General features: G+C 32.8%; 1 long non-coding RNA gene across 1 annotated transcript in view; it reads left to right on the plus strand.

Annotated features, from left to right (window-relative positions):
- LOC134810341 (uncharacterized) overlaps nucleotides 1-20,793 on the plus strand; it is a 155,638-nt gene that overhangs the window by 96,752 nt on the left and 38,093 nt on the right. The window contains exon 2 of the long non-coding RNA XR_010158108.1: nucleotides 11,921-11,981. This is a non-coding gene — a long non-coding RNA (uncharacterized LOC134810341). The remainder of the gene's footprint in view (nucleotides 1-11,920; nucleotides 11,982-20,793) is intronic.

Genomic DNA, 20,793 nt, shown 5'->3' on the forward strand with positions numbered 1-20,793 from the left:
TGTTGATTTCCTCTTTACTGTAAATTCTGTTTTTTAGAAGTAGATAATACTTTGGCACAATCAGCCAAAAAATATGTAACAATCATGGTCATATATGCTTCTATGTTACAGTCTTCAACTATATAAACTAGCAAATGCTAGGACAATGGAAAGAATTAGGTAAAGTAACAATTCTAGTTGGAGATTTTAACACATCTTTCCTGAAACAACAGATATAGCAGAGCAAAAACAAGCAAAGATATAGAATATTTAGAAAATACAATTAATATCCTTGATTTAATTTTAGACTGAAGTTTGGCTTTAGCCTTGTTATAGTTCCATGTATTCTTGGTAAAGTCAGATATTCAATGCCTAGAACTGACTTGCATGTAATCAATATATAACTATACGAGTAATATGAATAAGGCATAGTTCAGATTTATTGTTAATTTCTGAGTATTCTCATTGAAATATAGTTAAGCGTTTCAGATGCAGCTTGGAGTGAAAAATCTCTTTATGTGCTTATATCTTGAAATTCTATTAGTCCATTTAATTAATATGTATGTCTATTATTATATTATATACTATATAATATATTTTATATTATATACTATATAATATATTATATATTATTTATAATAATAATATGTATATAATAATAGACTTACATATTAGGACATATATACATAGGAGCAAAATGCTGTATTAACACTTGACACTTGAAAGTTGTTTATGATACATACAAAAGGAACTACTAAAATGTTTCAAATATTTTGATACAAAACAGATTAGTAGAGATTATATAAATCATACTTCTACTAGTTTATTAATAATATTAATAAAAATTATTTAATAACTATTTAATTCATCAATATCAGTGGTAAAAGTGTCTCAAAAAAGATCTATTTAAAAATTTCTCATTTTGTGAGACTGAATTAAAAGCAGAATTTTCCAATTCAAATTTTATGAGGAAGACAATTTTTAAAAGTCTTGGAAAATAAATGCTTATGACAGATCATTTTTAGTTCAGACACAGTCGGATTACAGGGGATACACAGAAAGAAAAAGAATGAGGTACCCTAAACATACCTTTCTCTCACTAGTCAGTTCAACAGATTTTATAAGAAAGCTTTAAAAAGATAATTTATTAAATCTCACACTCTCTACTACTCTTGACTCCAGTGACTTTGCTGTGGCTTTCAATTCTTTGATCCTATTAACTTTTCACTCTCTCATTCCATATATACATATATACCCTTACTTTTATAACACAGATGAAATTCTAATTCTATGGTGTCTCAATATAATAACTCCCATATTTATACACTTGACTCCCTTGATCCTCTCTTGCTTTCTTCTACTTGCTTGGGGAAACAAAAACCACATAGTTGATTGAATTTAGAGATTCACATAGCTGAGCCAGCTAAATATGACTAGATAAAAACATCCAACCCCATAAACATTTTAAATTCGTGACTATAAACTTGTAGGAGTCCTTTAATACTCCTGAACAATCATGTAATATGTTCCTGGTCTATTCACTAAACCACTTACCTAGGTAAATATTTCACACCTCCTCTCTTTAATTTCAAACCTCTGCTCTTACATTATCTTTATTAGCTAATGATTTTGCTTCCTACTTGATTGAGGAAACTGAAACAATCACAAGAAATCTCCAGACTCTGTGTCTACGCACCTTCCAGCATCTACACCCACATACTCTAGCATTCCATCTGTTTCCAGAGATAAGCTATTCATATTCCTCCCAAAGCCAATTTACACATCATCTCTTGCCCACTGAAGACATCACTCCAGTAATTCCACCTTGTCTCCTTTGTTTCATCACTATTTATTCTCTACTGGATCAGTACTTTATATCTAAAAATGTATTGCTATTTCTTCTTTCTTAAAAATGAAAAGTATTTTATTTATTGCTCAGCTTATCTTTAAAGCAAGAACATTTTACTTACTACAAAGCTAATAATGTATTTTTCTGTTAGCAGCATTCTTCTATGTTTAGTTGCTCTAATTATTCAATACTTATTTTTTTGTTATCTTCTTAAATTAGAATTTTGTGTCCACATTGGGTGTGGTAGCCCATGCCTATAATCCCAACACTTTGGGAGGCCTAGGTGGGAGGAATACTTGAGACCAGGAGTACAGTTAAAGACTAGCATGGGCAACATATCAAAACACTGTCTCTTAAAAAAATAAAACATTAGCTGGGCATGGTAGCACATATCTATAGTTATAGCTACTTGGGAGGCTGAGAAAGGAGGATTGCTTGAGCCTAGGAGTTTGAGGTTACAGTAAACTATGATTGTGCCACTGTACTCCAGCCTGGGTGACAGAGCAATAACTTGTCTCAAAAAAAAATTGTTTCCAATGTTCCACTGAATGAACTTGTCAAAGTTATCAGTGAACTTTTCAAAGACTATTTCTCACTTGCAGGATTTGGCCAATTGATTATTTCTTCCTCCTTGACAATCTTTCTCCATTGGCTATCAGGACACCATACTCTACTGGATTTAATGGTGTTCCTGCAAAATTCATATCCGTCTGGAACCTGTGAATGTGTATTTATTTGGAAAGTCTTTGCAGATGTGATAAAATTATGACGTCATACTGAATTAGGGCAGTGATACAGTTTGGCTCTGTGTCCCCACCCAAATCTCAACTTGAATTGTAATTCCCATAATTCCCACGTGTCAAGGGAGGGAGCTGTGGGAAGTGATTGCATGGGGGCAGTTTCCCCATGCCTTTCTATGATAGGGAGTTCTCAGGAGAGCTGATGGTTTTAAAAGTGTTTGGAAGTTCCCCCTTTGCAGCACTCTCTCTCCTGCCACTTTGTGAAGGAGGTGCCGGCTTCCTCTTCTGCCAGGATTTTAAGTTTCCCGAGGCCTCTCCAGCCATGTGGAACTGTGAGTCAGTTAAACATCCTTTGTTTATAAATTATCCCATCTTGGGTAGTATCTTTAGCAATGTGAAAATGCTAAATAGAGGCAGGCATCAAATTCAATATAAGAAAAGGGAAATTTGGTTACAGATATATGAACAGAGAGAAGACAATGTGAAAGCACAAACATACAGGGGAGAAGGCCATGTGGAGATAGTCATAGATTGAACTGAGACATCTACTAGCCAAGAAACACCAACGATTGCCAGCAGTCACAAAAAATTAGATAAGGGAAGGAAGGATTCTTTCCTAAAGCATTTGGTGCGAGCAGGACCTACTGACACCTGAACTTCCAACTTCTAACCTACAGAACTCTGAGAGAGAAAAACAATTCTGTTGTTTTAAGGAACCCAGTTTACAGCACTTTTAAATAGCAGCAGTAAGAAATGAATACATGTACTCTTAGTTTTACTTCGTCCTCACTGGTCACTCTTTCTCAGCCATCTTTATAGGTTCCTGCTTTTCTCTGTCCTCTTAACATTAAATTGTCCTTAGTCTCAGTCTTTGATTTTTGTTTCCTATATTTATTGTGTAGAGGATAGTGTCAGTGCTTTGCTGAGATTCTCTTATCTCCCTTTTTTACTATATTAATCTGTTGAGACATAACGAAGGTGGGAAGCTTCAATATGCTTTCACTTTCAACAGCTAGCACCTGGAGCTCTTTTTTTGGTGCCAGGGTGGTGGGGTCAGAATTGCTCTTGCATTTTTGGAGCCTACTTTGTCTTCACTATCTATTAAAGGGCTCTGAGAAGAGTATTGACACTAACATACTTATATTTTAAATAATCGCTATGGCTTCTCTATTGAGAATAAAAGTTAAAGATGCAGGAATAGATTTTTAGATATCTTTTAGTAGTCCATTGCAGTAACACCACTATCTCTCTACACACACACGTGCACACACACAGACATACACACACACACATACACACACAAACACGTACACGAGTTTCACCTCATATACTACAATAAAAAGTGGGGAAGAATATTCTTTTGCCTAATTTATTCTCCTGAGTAATACTTGGAGTCCCTAATGATTTCCTGGGTGTCCCACAAATCAATTTTGGTGGTGGTTTCACCTCTATTTTCTATACTTGCTTTGAAATGAGCCTGTGCTAGTATTCTAAGAGGAACTCTTTCTGTTCTGTAAGTGATTTCTCCAGTTTTTTGTTGTTTTCTCCTCATTGTTTCTGCTTCAAGTATGTTCAGCACCTACCTTCCTCACTCCATTAATTTTTTCAAACATAGGACACCATGGTTGAGACCATATCTCGCTATTGTGAAAAGTGCTGCAGGAAACACGAGGATGAAGATGTATCTTCAACATGATGATTTTTTAAGATAAATTCCTAGTGGTGGGATTGCTAGATGATATGGTAGTTCGGTTTGAAGTTTTTTGAGGAACCTCCATACTATTTCTACAGTGGCTGTAGTCATATAAATCTACACCAACAGTGTATAGGGGGGGCTCTCTTGTCTCCACATCTTTACCAGCAGTTGTTATTTTTTTGTTTTTTGATAATAGCATCCTAACTGAGGTGAGGTGTTACCTCTTTGTGGTTTTGATTTCCATTTCCCTGATGATTAATGTTGAGCAACAGCTAAAGGATGATATTGAACGTTCCCAACACAAAGAAAAGATAAATGTTTGATATGATAGATATGCTAATTACCGTAGTCTGATTGCTATACATTATATTTATTAAAACATCGCTATGTAGCCCATGATTACATATAATTATTACTTGTCAATTTTAAACAAATACAAAAAAGAAAATAACAATATTAAACTCACTATGAACCTTAATTCCAATGCTTTAGACAGCATTGGTAAAATTTCTTTCCAAATTTTTATAAAAATTAAATATATCTTTAATAAATACTGCCCTTGATGATCAAGGAAATATATAGCTTTTACTCGTGCTGTTTCTTAAATATATGTGCATTGCTCCAGAAAATTATTATTTCTCTTTGGAAAGCAAGTGAGACTTTTTATCAAGTATTTGCATAGATTAATAAGATTCCACAGAGTGGTGAGGACTAGAAAAAAGAAGTGAACAGGCTTGAAACAAAATCATCTAAGCTGGACTATTGTTTCCATTTATGCATCTACAAGTAATTATGAATATATTCTTTTTGTCTTGTCAATACAAATGGTAGGTTACTACCCATACTGTCATGTATCCTGCTTGCTTTATTCAACTCTGGTTCGTAGATATCTTTTCATTTTGGGCCATGGAGAGCTTCATTCATTCCTGTTATTTGACTGCATGATGCTCCATATATATATATATATTTATACACTGCAATTTATTTAACATGTTTCCTATGAACTGACACATGATATTTTAATTATCTGCCATTTCTTGTGCTTCTCTTGAAGTCAACATTTTACTATTATAGCCTAGCCTTAGCTACAATAATAGCCGGTGTAAAAAATGAAACCTTTTAATTTTATATTATAATGACTTTACTATGGAAAAAAGTTTTTTTCATATCCCTATTGTAAATTTTTACTTATTCAATATTTCTCCTCTTGCCCATCTTTCTTAGTCCATCTGGTCTGCTATAACAAAACACCATAGACTAGGTGCCTTAGAAGGCGTGGAAATTTATTTCTTACAGTTCTGTAGCCTGAGAAGTCTAAGATCAAGGTGATGGCAGATTTGGTGTCTAGTGAGGGCCTGTTTCCTGGTTCATAGATGGTGCCTTTTTGCTGTTTCGTCACGGGGTGGAAGAGGCAAACAAGCTCCCTTGAGGCTCTTTTATAAGGGCACTAATCTCATTTATGAGAATTTCACCTTCATGGCCTAATTACCTCCGAATTGTCCCACTTCTTTACACCGTTATATTGGGGATTAGGTTTCAACACAGGAATTTTGGGAGTGGGTCACTAACATTCAGACCATAGCACCATTTTTTTTTTTGATTGATATGTTACTGTTTTTTTTTCTTTTCACTGTTGAAAGCTCTCTCTCTCTTTTTTTTTTTTTGAGATGAAGTCTCACTCTTGTCCCCCAGGCTGGAGTGCAATGGTGCCATCTTGGCTCACTGCAACCTCCGCCTCCTGGGTTCAAGCGATTCTCCTGCCTCAGCCTTGCGAGTAGCTGAGATTACAGGTGCCTGCCACCACGCCTGGCTAATTTTTGTATTTTTAGTAGAGATGGGGTTTCACCATGTTGGCCAGGCTGGTGGTCTCGAACTCCTGACCTCAGGTGATCCACCCGCCTCGGCCTCCCAAAGTGCTGGGATTACAGGTGTTAACCACTGTCCCTGGCGTGTTGAAAGCTCTTGAAAAGAAAAATTAAGGAGATGATCTTATTTCTCTTGCAACAATTTTTTTTTCAGTTTGCATTTGCCTTTTAATTTTGCTTTTGTTTTTGACTTGAATATTTAGGCTATTTCACATTCTTGTTTTACTAGTTTCCTTTAATTCCCATAACCACAAACTCCTTCCCCTCTCTGCATAGGCATCAAACATTTAAATGTTTGATGTGTAACTTTCTACTTGACTGCATTGCAAAGTGTGTAATATTTAATGTGTATATAAACAATATTGTCATATGCTTCTTACCTTAAGAAATGCCATACTGCTAGTAAGATCCATTCTCTGTTGATATGTATGCATTTTGCATTTAGTCAGTTGCTGCTAAATGTTGCATTATATTTCATGGTGTGAATTTGCCATATTTTACCTGACCACTTTCCCAGTGATGGGCACAAAGGTTGTTTCTGCCTTCTTAACACCACACACTCGGAGAACCATCTTCATATATAACTCTATGAACCAGAGAAGATTTGGGATACATATCCACAAGTGGATTTGCTGTTTCTTTGGATATGTGTGTATAAAATTTGACTAAACATGACTTGAATTCTTTCGAATGGTTGTCTTGCTTGACATACTCACCAGCAGGATATGAAGCTTCCTATGTCATTACATCCCTGCCAACACTTAGCATTACAAAATCTTTTAATTTTTTTCCACTGCAGTTTTAATTTGAATTTTTCCGATTACTAAAAATCTTGAGTGTCTCATCAATTACTAATTAAGATGAACCATATAAAATTGTTGATATCCAAACATTTTTTGGTTCACAAAAAATGGCGATAACATATTGTTCCAATTAATGGATTTTTGTGTTTCCTCTACTATAAATAACGTGTTTTATTCCCTTGCTCATTTTTTTCTATCAAGTTGCTATTTTGTTATGGAGTTTTGCAGAAATTTCTCATATTGTAAATGCTATTACTTGTGAGTTACAGACAGTACAAATACCTTCTCTGTTCTGTCAATTACCTTGCCTGTGGTATCCTTCCTTGATCAAAAATCTTTGATTGGGCACAGTAGCAGAAGTACCATTAGGCCCTTATTTAGCATTTACTGTGTGCTAGCCATTGCTTTAAACATTTTTCATATATTAAATCATTTAATACCTATTGCAAATATGAGGAAATTGAGTCACAGAGAAGTTAAAGGATTGTCCAAGTTCACTCAGCTAGCAGGTAATGGATCTCTTAACCATTAATCCATAAATTTCTTATCTTATGGTTTGTGTTTTTGAAGTTTTAAAAAATGATACTTTACCTGTACCTACTCCATAGTTTCACCTAGATTTCACCTTTATATGGGGATTAGATGAGGATTCTAATTTATTTTCTATCTATTTGATAATCTACCTTTCCCTTTTGATTTTGGTGCCATTTTTTTTTTGTTAAATTATTTTATATATGGACCCACTTCTATTACACTGGTGTATTTGTCCATTGCTAGGTTAATACTACATTATTTTTATGACTGTTATCTGGAGGTATGTCTTGACATATAATAGAGCAATTCTCTTATCTTCGTTTTTGCTTTTCCTTGTCTCCTTTCGCTTTTCCTTTTCAAGTCTGAGGCTTGGAAAATTACTGTGACCCATCTTTGTTCCCACACAGAAAAAACATTTTTGAAAAATACAAAATGTATGATCAAATCCTATAAAAATTGTAATAAAATATAAACATTAATCATGTAATATCCCAATACTATAGAAAAATGCCATTAAATTTTTCCTATACAGAATATACACAAGCTACATAAATTTTTCAGAATAACTTAAAAGGCATTAAATAAATATCAAAACCTGGAAATAATATTATAAATCAGAACAGCTGAAGAATAAGATAACAAAAATAAAAAGAAAAGTGTCAGAATTTAGGTATAAGAATCAAAAAGTAGAAGGAAAATATTTTAAAAATTAGCCTAATTGAGAAGAAAAATAAAGGTTCATAGATATCACATAAAGCACAGTAAAATAAGTGATATAAAATGAATACAAATAATTAGAACTAAAGGTAAAAGGTTATCAGAAAAATTACAGATCTAGAAGACAGGCAAAGGATATATATGATATATTTATTTGTAAACTGAGAAAATAACCAAGTCATAGGTTAGAATGCATATTTTTAACCTGCAATATCAATACCAAATTTTCACCAATAATTGTGATTACAAATGGAAAAGCTCCCTGGGAATTTGAACATGAATGACGAATTCTGAGATATACCCTTTTAAAATGATTAAACATTAAATATTTAAAAAGCGTCTGTTGGGTATTCAGGAAAATGACTAATGAAGACAAGCCATTAGTTAAAAAAAAAAAATTCAGCATAGAAAGAAAGAAAATCAAATTAGCACCAGACTTCTCAGCTGTGCTATTTTATGCAAAAAGATCTTAGAGCAACATTATTTAGATACTTAGAAAATGTGAGCCAGGTATTTTAAATTTCATCACACTTTTATTAAATCATAAGCAAACATTTATGGACATGGAAAAACTTTGAGAATATTATGTTCATGTGTCCCTCCCAATAAACCAAATAGAAAATGAGATTCACCTATATTAGAAATAATTGAAGAAGCTTTGTCATGAGTTTTGTTGGTGGGTATATAATATGTTTAACTTTATTCCTAGGATTAAATAAAGAGTAATAGGGTAACAGAAATATACAATAATGGAGAATTAATGTCATTAACAAGTGTAAGAGAATGGAAAGAATACATGGAAAGTAAAAAAAGCTCGCAGATGAACTCAAAGGTATAAACTGGAACTAAGAAGTAAAGTTTAAATTTGATACTAGGGTAGAAGTAGAAGTACTTATCGTGTTTCAGAAGTATCAAAAATGAGAGGGAACTGAAGATTGCCAAATAAGAAATTAATATAAATATATCCAATAAAAAACAGTACAGACTTTCTTAAAAATCAGAAGAAGTACACATGGTGAAATACTTTAGAAAGATGCATACACGTGTGTGTGTGTGTGTGTGTGTGTGTAAGAGTATGGCAGAACTACCACTAGCTTACCCCACTAAAGAAACCAGGTTCATAGAGAAATGACTGATTCCAGTTTTAACATAAGAAATGTACAAAATGGGCCTGAAACATTTTTTGTGTGTCAGAAAGTAAGCTATTAAAAAACTAATACGGGGCGGGGCGCGGTGGTTCACGCTTGTAATTCCAGCACTTTGGGAGGCCAAGGCAGGTGGATCACCTGAGGTCAAGAGTTCAAGACCAGCTTGAACAACATGGCAAAACCCCATATCTACCAAAAATACGAAAATTAGCTGGGCATGGTGGCACACATCTGTAATCCCAGCTACTTGGGAGGCTGAGGCGGGAGAATCAATTGAACCTGGTAGGCAGAGTTTTCAGTGAGCTGAGATCACACCACTGCACTTCAGCCTGGGTGATAGAGTAAGACTCCATCTCCAAAACAAAAACAAAAAACAAACAAACTAACAAAAACTAATATGGCCAAGGCACAACAATGAAGAAAACAACTAGAAAGTACTATTAGTTTCCCAAGTTGAGATAATTATACATTAAAATATAGCTACGGTTGAATAAAACATATTCAGCATATAAAAACAAATTGGATGAATGTACAGAATAATTTTGGGATAAAGGTAATAAAGATTGCTATGCTTTATTGCTCCTGTTTATAATGGGACTGCTTTCAGTGTTTCACCATTAAATATTTTTTGTTTTTAATCTGCTACTAAGATTTTATTCAAACAGGAATGGTTTTGGAAATTTAATGAAAGGATTTATTAGTTAATTAATATGCATATAATATTTTGTTTAATTTGATCAAGAAATAAAATGTATTCTAATAAATTTATCAAATTAAGTCATTTACTTACTCTTGGAATAAATGATGCTCACTACTTATCCTTGAGAGTATGAAACATCTCACCTATAAAAATATATACAGTAGTCTGAAAGCCTTTTTGGTATCTTTTTCTAGATTTTATTCTGTTAATATTATTTCTTCTTATATATTTTATTCTTTAAATGTTTGTGTGTTTTTAAAATCATAGTGACATTACATTTGGTGAAAATAGTAACAATTTTTAGTATTTTTAAATTTTCTTTTATATATTTGCTTTCCCGAAATCCCTAGCCTGTCTTACAAATATAATAGATATTTAACAAATAATTTCTAGTTGATTGATTTTATAATTATCAATTTTAAAACGTTTCCTGGAATAATTTTGTCTTTTGATAGCTCAAATATAGATGAATATTTTCCATTTATTTTATTATAATATACTCTCATAGTCATCTCAGCATCAAATGCATCTCTTTCTTTGGTACTTCTCAGGGTACCATTAATATGAATGTATTCACAATTATGTTTACTCACCTCAATCTATTACTTTCTGACATTGTCTTTTGATCTTTTCAACCTTGGTAACTATTATCACATTAAGCAACCTTTTACAATTATTAGTATTTAGCAAAGAATAACCCAAGGAGCAATTAAATGTGTTGGCCCTCTTGTAGTCTGTAATTTTCCCTTTTCCTATTAAGTAGTGGACTTACACTCTGCAGTGACATTCTTTTGATTCTCAGGCACTTACAGTAAGTGTTTCCTTATTTCTTTTTATAACCTCTGCTATTCGGGTTTCATTCTGTGACTCTGTCTCATGACTTTGCCCTAACACAGACCAAGTAATTACTACTCTTACATTTTTACCTTGTAACTACATTTTCCCTGACTTTTTAATGTAATTTCAATAGTGCCCTATGCTCAAGTTAGGGCACTGTAGGTTTCTGAAGGTGATTTTCTGAGATGAGACATATAATCAAAGTCCTAACTCCTTCTGTTCATAGCACTTATTGGAATACATTGTACACTAATTTTTCTGCACTTAAAAACATCGGAAATTTGAAACATTTATTTTAAACAACAAATGGATATTATTATGAATATTTGGCTTAATTTTCCAGGAGTGAACTTCTACTAAAAAATCAGATTTTAATCTAAGAATAAATGGGCACAAAAAAGCCTAAATAATTCAATTATAATTAACAAGTTTTTTGGTTGTTTTTATATATATCTAATTGATTTTGTAGAAAAAAAGAGGAAAGAAGAAAGAAAAAGAAAGAAAGAAAAAAGATCAATAAATAAAGAAAACCTCAGTATAAAATAAAATATTTTTCATTATCAATTATGGTATATGTTTCATACAATTCTAGGTGTAGTAAATTGTTCAAGTTTACTGAAAAATGTGTGCATGAAGAACTGTGGTAATGAAATTGAAGGTCGAACAGTTCATATACTACAAGGGAACAATCTGGTCCCAAACCTTATTATTCAGCATGGCCAGCCACATATATGGCCAACTGGCTTTGGCAGTGGGATAGGAACTTCATGAAAAAATCTATTGTTTACTCCCAAATTAGCTGCTCCTGCAACTCAAAGATTACTATCTCTTTGTGTACCTTAGTTACCTTAGGTTTCCAGAGCTTACAGGGATGATCTCTTGGGTGGTAAACATCTCCTAGGTCATTTTGGTTCGTGAAGGAACACACACACACACACACACACACACACACACACACACACAGATTAGAATTCAATTTTAGATCCACTAAAACTCTATTTGTTATTATTGTAAATTAGTGTTATTATTGTAAACTTTTCTTTAATTTCCAGATTCTCTGAAAATTCCATTTGAAACACTGAAAAAACACCATCTATTTTCTTTTGGAAAATGGTAAGTGGAATTGATCACCCAGCCTAAAATAGATTGTGCAGAGTTATATATTTGCTTTAATTTATGGCAATGTGTATATTTCAGCTTAATGAAGATTTTACTCTTGGGAACAGTTAGAGAATGGATTGCAGTGCTTTGATGCAGAGGAGCAAAGGGGATCATGTTTTGTTCTGATTGATTTCCCTGTTTAATCTCAGACAGTCTCAGGATGTTGTGAAGCCATAGTTTAATATTCTATAAAAATGAAATATATTTTATGGAAACTAAAACAAGAAAACTTACTTTCATTGGATTATGGAACGTTTGGTGTATTAAACATTTGCCGAGCAACGCAAAGGGAAACCAATTCAATTGTCCGGCCAAAACTTTGTCTCACCAGGCATCTTTTCATATTATGAATTTTTATCATTTTTTGAGAATTTAAAAGAATCGTGACTGACAACTTAAAACCTAAATATGCTGCCGAGGCAGCACCAGGGCAGCAATGGTGCAGAAGAGAGGGAAAGAGATTGAGTGACTGTCAATGATCATAATTGTGTGCATAGCAGCAATAGCTCTGTACACAGTACAGTCTAAATGAAATGTCTCTCTCCCTGGGTCTTATAGTCTGACGTGATCATACTGACAAACAAAAAAGGGCTGCCTTATTTTCTTTTTCTTTGAAAAATGAGTTTCTCTTTATTTTCCTTTGTCAATCACTTGTTAGTGGAATCTAACTAAAGAAAATGCACGAAAAATATCTGAACAATTGGCATCCAAATTAAAGCTAAGTAAACTTTGACTTTTGATATTAGCTTTACTGTCTTTTTCCTACACAAAATTAATGTAGTCCATCTGAGAAAATTTAAACGAGCACAATATAAAATTTAAAATTATGTATAATAACCACACTATCCAGAGATAACCTCTGTTGAATTTTTATTTATATCTTTCTATTTATCAATCATACATCTAAATTTAATAATTTTAGGCACAGTTGGGACTGTAGTCTGTTTATTTGGTTAAATTGTCATTTGTTAATTCAATATAGCTCTGTAAATTTCCTGTTGTTTAAAAGATTCTTCTCTATGATCACATTCATTTTTTTGGCAACTAAATTTTAGGGATGTGCCAGAGTTTATTTGTAAATCAAACTTCTAAAAGAAAACCACTTTACTTATCACAGTCCAAAATAACAATGTTTGAAATTGTAAACATTTGTGTGATTAAGTAGAGAGATAACTTACTCATTTCTTTTTTTGTCATATTTGCTCAAATCACTTAGACTTCCTGTTTTTTGTATTCCATAAAATTACACTTTACTGTGTGGTTTCATAGACCTCATTTCAAAAGCAATCAGATATATGTTCTTTTTTCATCCACAGGTCACTCTCTACAATAGCCTTTTACAATTTTTTTCCTGTTAATTTTATCAGAGTATCATTTGAGATAAAAATTATAATAAATATATTTAGAAATAATATGCTTTAATATTTAATGACTGATGGTAGCTAAAGAAAAGTTCTTAGTGTTGTGGTGTTCCTATTACTTATTAAAGTGATACATTATTTTTGTGGAAAGACTGCTTGGTATTGTGAAAGCATTCATTTTACATCAATATAGAGGAAACTTCAAATCATCCCACTGTGTGTGTGGTGTGATCTTGGACAAATTACTTAACTTCATTAAGACTATTTCCTTATCTAAAATAAATAAGTCTATTTTATAGGTTTTTAAAGGGAAATAGATAAGCTTATTTTGCATGATTTTAGCATGGTTTTTAGGAAGCTTACTGAAACTTTTTTTTGTATATCTATATATAAATTTTCCCAAGTATATGGTGGGAACTGTTAAAGAAAGATTAAAATGGAAACCACGATTTACATATAGCCCAAGGCTAGCCACTCATATCCATGTAGCCAAAACTTAAGTTGTCCTGATTTTCCCCAAACTTTTGCTCTAATGGTAAATAAAAGACACCATGTAAGCCTTACATCCTTGTTGGCATGATTCAATGAAATCTTAAAAAATCATCTATAGACAAAATTAGCTTAAACAGCTCTGTTTTTCTTATGAAGAATGTTAACGTACAATAGCCAATAATGAATAAGGTCAAAATACATCCTCTTCTATGCTTTATCAGCTGTGCTGTAACTGCTGTAAGTGAGACTTCTTTCCACTCTTGGTTTGTGATCTCTGGGTTTGTGAACTGTTTTTTTGAATGCACAATTAGTTTATATATTTTTTTCTAACTTGATGTGATTTTATTTTTGACAGTACTCAATGAATTACAGATACTAACATAATTAGTATTAGTATCTATAATACTTCAGATACTAACATAATTAGTATCCATTTTTGTTAATTCTGTTCATGATAAGTATGTTTCAGTAGCTCAGTTTCTTTCTTACCTTTCTCTTTTTTCTTTCTCTTATTCGTTCTCTGTTCCGTTTTATTTCCCAATAACTATAGGAGTAGGTCATAAGTCTTTAACACAAAGCTACTCAAAATCCCTATAGAAGTGATCCAAGCATTATTCAGATTTTCCATTTCCATACAGGACATTCTTTTTTTTTTTTTTTTTCCTGAAGCCTATACCTGGTTACTAACCTAATAACATTTATCACAGCCTTATTTCCAAGCTCCTGGATTACTACCCTTAAATGTGAATTGTGCAAATAGTTATATTTCTTTATTTGATGTATTTTCTTTGTAGTTAATGAGCATGTAACACACTCAAGTGGCATTTTTTAAGTGATGTTATAAAAATGTAACATTCTGCCACTTACCCAAAAAGATATTTTATGTAACTGATAAGCACTTTTTTTTCTTTTGGTTTGACAAGTATACCAAATATTTCACTTTAAATATTTTCTCTTGGCTAAACGTCTGTCAAATGTGCCTAAATAACTGTACCTAAAGATTCTTATTTACAGAAATAGGCAGACTTTTTTCCAGGTTGCTAGAGGAGAGCAGAAAGAGGAAGCCAACGAGGGTAAAACATTGCGTTTAACATGGAAAATGTAGAAGTGCATTAAAGAGAGGGAGTGGGAAAGCTATGTGAAATAAAGCTCTGCCAGAGTGGAAGAGTAGAAAGGTCACTCAGCTTGAAACTGGAAAATCTGGGTTCAATTCCCATAACTGCTACTTACTCATGGTATTATAGAAGTCACTTAACCTTGCTTAGCCTTTGTGGTATTGTAAAAGTCACTTAACCTTTTAACCTTAGTTTCCTCATTTATAGATTAAAGATAAATAATATCTATTTTGGATAACTGTTATGAGAATTAACTAAGGTAAAGTACATTTAAGTCATTTGCTTACTGGCACTACTTTTTTTAAAAAAAATAAGCATTTCTTTTTTAAATAGTGAAAGCAACCAGATGCCTTGGAAACAGACATAGCATTAAGATGTGCACAGAAATCAAATGTAAGATATAATTTAAAATTAGGTCTTCATAGATAATCTATCTTAAAGGCAACATGGTGCTCCAATTAGCTTTATAATGGAGGTAGAGGCATGAAGAAGAAAAAGAGACTATTTAATGGGGATATTAGACAGTTTTCCTCATGTCATATTTTTAAATCCTTAGAACAACTTGAAAGTAGGTTTTACTATCCCCATTTCACAGAGGATTAAATAGATGCAAAATAGGTTTTCTAAATAACTTGTTCAATATCACACATCAAGTGGAGAGAGGAGGCTGAGAATCAATCAAACCCAGACCATCATGCCCAAAACACATTCTTCCTGTCATATTACCCCTAGACACAACTAGAAAAAGCCACGCAGATGTATAATGGAAAATTTTAAATTATTTTATTGAATCTTCTATTACCTAAAAAGATAAATAGGGGGTGAAACCTTCTTATTTGTTACAATATAACCTTATAACCTCTATTTGGTTCAATTCCTAGGAGGATAGGTTCTCCTTAACACAGAAATTCAAATACTAACACTTTTGATATGCTGTTTTCATGAAAATATGTGGGAACCAATAACAAGTATACCGTAGATGTTTCAAAAACAGTATTCATATTTTCTAATAAAGAGGATACTCTCTCAAGAAAATTACCAATATGGCAAATATTTAAAGATGATGATAAAATAAAATCATCCCTTGTGATATGACCAAATCACCTAAAATATCTGTTTACCAAATGGTAGCCCATATCTTCATGCTTATTTGCAATCAGACTCTTGAAAAACAGTACAATGAGGAACCCAGGAAAGATGAATATACAGACAAACGGGAAAGACAAGATCATATACTAGATTGAATATGAAAACTTGCATCAATATCTCCATAAGAGTATGACCTCACTTGACTTCTCCCAGTTCAGATGATATAGGATTCCTTTAACTTAAAGTAACTGAAACTTTAAAAAAATATACAGGAAAAGCTAAGTCACAGTCTGGGTTCAACTTATAAGCATAAAACTTTCTATTTGTCTTAAGTTATTGAAGCCAAGAATTCTAAAGGAATCGCTGAACTAAATGGGTAGACCACTGCTGCATTATAATTTCTCCAGCTGCTGGAGGCTTAACTATGTGGTGCCATGTCTGAGAATGTGAAATGGACATATGATATGAAAGCATTATGATGTGTGATGACTTTGAATGTGCTGTGTGATAAAGCTTAGCAGACTCCTCTTTCCATTTGGCTTTTCAGATTTGCACACATTGTCAGGAAAGATTGCCAAAAAGCTTTCTTCCTTATTCTCTATTTTTAATGTATTTCTGCTAAGAGGTGAATCTTTATATGCTCTACTCTAATGCAAAGATCATGATTTTAGTACCTTTCCTGGGATTTGCAGGAAACATATGGAGAGCAGATTATTCAGGTTGTAAAAATTACCACTTCAGATTTGGTTCACTTGACTTGTCATCCTTCCTGTCATCCAGTATTCTCTTTTCACCTACCATGTAAACATCACTTGGCACAAGGTTTCTTTTTTTAAGTTGATGAGATTTCATGGACTCTTTGTGTGTAGGTGTGCACAAACATGCTGAAAAATGTGCATGTTTGTTTTGACATGAAAGAAAAAGAATAATTTGTCCTTTATCCTTTATTTAGTAGATAAATGTAAAATTAACCTTCGTTTACTTTTAACTGAATCCCAAGTATATTCAAAATGGAAAGACTGAATGGAGAATTAAGCAGAGACAAAACTGACATGATCACTGACACTGATGAGCATGAATCTACCAGCCAAGAAAACATAGATGAATGAAGACATTAAGTATAAGGTAGAAAGGAAATGTCAAAAGGAAAACACAAATTTTCTGGAAAATTAAAGGATGGAAAGAAGTTCTAGCTTGGGAACCTAGAATATTTACTTGAAGAGGAAAGCATTAAATAAAGTATAAAGTATAAAGATGCATCCAAGGCAATCTGGAGTCTGAGAAGTATAAAATGGTGATCTTGGTATAAAAAAATTGTAATTACACACATAGAGGCAGGAAAGCACTGAAAAGTTTTATTCAGTTGCAATTGTAAAGTATGGATATATGAAGCTTAGCTGTAGGGAGAGGGGTTGGAAAGCTTATTTAGAGTATGTTGCTTCAAATCATTTGCTTAGGAGATTATTTATTTATTAGTCAATGGAAATCACCAAGATTTCAGCAAAAATAAATGAGGAGTATGATTTAGGAAAGGTATTTTTGTAATAATTTAAAATATAGATCAGAGATAGTGAAGTTAGGTTGCAAAGACCAATTAATAGGCTACGCCAATTAATCCAGAAAAAAAACAATAAAAGCAGAAATTTGTGCGGTTGTGGAAGAATATAAAACAGAATTACAACAAAAGTATTGCAGGGAAAATCTGCACAACAAAATATGCTGAATGCAAATACAGTTGGAAAGGGATAGAATTTTTTTTAAATGACACATGCTTAAAACTTGGAGGGATAGAGGATCTGGATAGCTAATAGGCAGCCAGTAGTTTAGATCAAATCAGTTTACCTCATAGATTATATTCCCTCTTTAGGATAAGGCAGGAATTGGTAAATGTATTTTTTAATAAAAGAAACATCATTATTGTACTGAGAGGAAGGAACAAGTAGAGACACAGAGAGAGAATTTGAAATACAATATATAGAAAGAAGATTGATAACATAAGGGGATCTGGATTCTCTAGATGATGACTGTGCAAATCACAAAAGGTTGGTTAGCTTTGGAAAAGAGGAGGAATATTTTTCTCAGTCAGTAGAGAAAGCAGGGCAAAAATATACAGATGTTTTCAGATGATGTTTTCACATGGGATAGAATAAATTTGAGGGACATAGAGTTAAATAGTCAACATCAGAATAAAGTCCAGGGTGAGATGATTTTCTAATTGTGAGGCAGCTCTGATTGTGGCTGGAAACAGAAGAGTGCAGGTAGAATGTAGAAGACTCATTGGGGAGTGTGCAAGACTCTGCAGCATCACACATGAGAGCTAACAGCTGCATACCCTTCATGGAGAAGTTCACACCAGCTGTGGGAAATTGGTCTCACTCAATCTGTCTATATCAACAATTTCACTACAGCTCAGCTAGAATTTGAATGCCGACTACACTAAATAAGTTGTAACCGGTTCAAAAAATTTGTGTTTCCCCATTCTCTAGGAGTGATTTTTCTTTCATTTTAATCTTTAATTTAAAAAAAATTGTTTAGATACACAAGTTCCTTCAAATTCCCTTTCAGGAATAGGTAATATAAACATATATACTTCTGTCAGTTTAATTAAGATTTTTAATCCTATACTCTTTTGATCAAGTGTTCTCAATCCAAAAATTTTCCTGTCCAATTTAGAGACAATCAGCAACATTACTTATCCTGAGTTTTCTTGAAGAGTATATAGATGTAAAGCTGATTTGCCATTTGTGGGTTTTTTTTGTAAATAATAACATATACCTTTATTTATACAGTGCTTTCAGTTTACAGAGGGTTATCACATATATCTGATTACAGTCTCACAACAACAATAAAGGTATTGCTTTATTCCTACTTCACTTTCGGCAAAACTGGGTTTTAGAGAGGCTAGGTAACTTCCTCAGGGACCAAGTTGACTTCATCTGGTAAGTGGATCAACTTAAACACTAATCTTTGAACTCCCTCTTCTGTGTTATGTCCATTCAATTAAGTTGAGGTTTGGGAATCTATATGTAATTATCAGTCATTATTAGACTTTATTTTACTTTTGATTTGCTTAGCAGATTATTAAGCTATTATTTGGTGCAATTTGCTGGTTTATGTCAGAATTCAACTACTTAAATGAAAGGAATATCATTATGCTCTTAAGGAAATGGTATTTTATTTAGGAAATAATAATACCTGTATAGTCAATATTGTCAGTGAAGTGTACTTCTATGCTACAGATTCTTTATTTCCCATTATGTATTTATTCTCTCTAAATTATTCATTTCCTGTATCAAAAGACCATGCTATGCTTAGATGGAAGAGAAGGCTGGTCTCAGAGACATTAGATGACAAAATTATTTTCTTTATTCAACAAAAATCATTAAACAAGTTATTCGACCCTATATAGGAGAAAATATAGCAAATATCTATTAACATGATTCTGTTAAATTGAAAACATTTATAAATAAAAATCATTTCTTATATTTGACTTAATATATGTTATTTGACCCCGAAATATACTTTCCGTCTGTCTTTATGTATCAGTGCTAAAACCATGCAGTGGCAAAAAAGAGACAATTATCTAGCACACGAAAAAATTCAGCGAAGTTGTACATTTGGTACACAAGATATTTACTTTTAGATTTCTTTAAAGTAAGAATTATGAAGTTTTAAAAATTCACTTAGAAACAGTTACTTTTCTTTTCCCATATTCCCATGAAGCCCTATGGGTGCTTTTTATTATTTTGGGAATAAAGCAGGAATAAATAAGTCACCACCTTCCAGAAAATTGATGTTAACCACTTAGTAGCCACTGAAGTAAGCATTTAACTTCAGTAAAATTTCATTATAGTGTGTTCAATTTTTCTCATTCACTATTGCTTAACTTTCAGGACACTTAGTTTAGAGTAATGAAGACAAAAAAGTACATCCAAAATGATATTGATTGCTTAATGTTCCCAAATTTGAAGGGAAAGGCACATTCTCTCTTGAGCCAAAAATTGATTCACTTTTCATGGATTCTACTTTGAGTGCACTAGAGAAGAGGGAAATTTGCACGTCCTATACATTGCATAAACCCAACCTTCTTAGTACATTTTGGTTTGAATCTATGAAGTTTATTTTAACAATACCCAGGTCACACACAAGGTATGATTTAGAAATAAATTAACTTTAATTCCTAAGGTTTATGTAATCTTTTATATCTTATGACATCCAGATCTTGTTTTATGTTCCTTTAGCATTATTCAAGATGTTCTACAGCAATTGATCCTGACCAAAAAATATTTATAGTAAATGGCCTTAAGCCAATAATATGCCTTTTGCTTAATAAAATTGCTTTCTGAATAGTTTAAAAGGTGCTTGTATTTAATGGCAAATATAACACCGGCTGCTCTTTTCTGTGCCAAGTTGCTGTCTAGTTCAAGGTGTTAAATAGCATAATGAGTTTGGTCTCCTCTAATACAGAAAATAAAGACCCAGGAGAACTTCCACTGAGAGGGAGTTTTAGAATGTGAGATGACAGGTCGTTGTGAATATGACTTTTCCAAAAGAGGAGAGTTTCTAACTTTTCAAGGCCATGTTCATTCTCCTAATTCATTAGGTGGTTGAAAAGCTCTGTCAGGCAGAATTGTCAATAGGCTAAGATGTATTTCAAATACGATGTCCAAAGACGTTAATCTTTCTCTTCGGATTCTGCCTGTGTGA

This window comes from Pan troglodytes, chromosome 5, assembly GCF_028858775.2.
Source record: "Pan troglodytes isolate AG18354 chromosome 5, NHGRI_mPanTro3-v2.0_pri, whole genome shotgun sequence".
In the NCBI taxonomy this organism is placed as follows: domain Eukaryota; kingdom Metazoa; phylum Chordata; class Mammalia; order Primates; family Hominidae; genus Pan; species Pan troglodytes.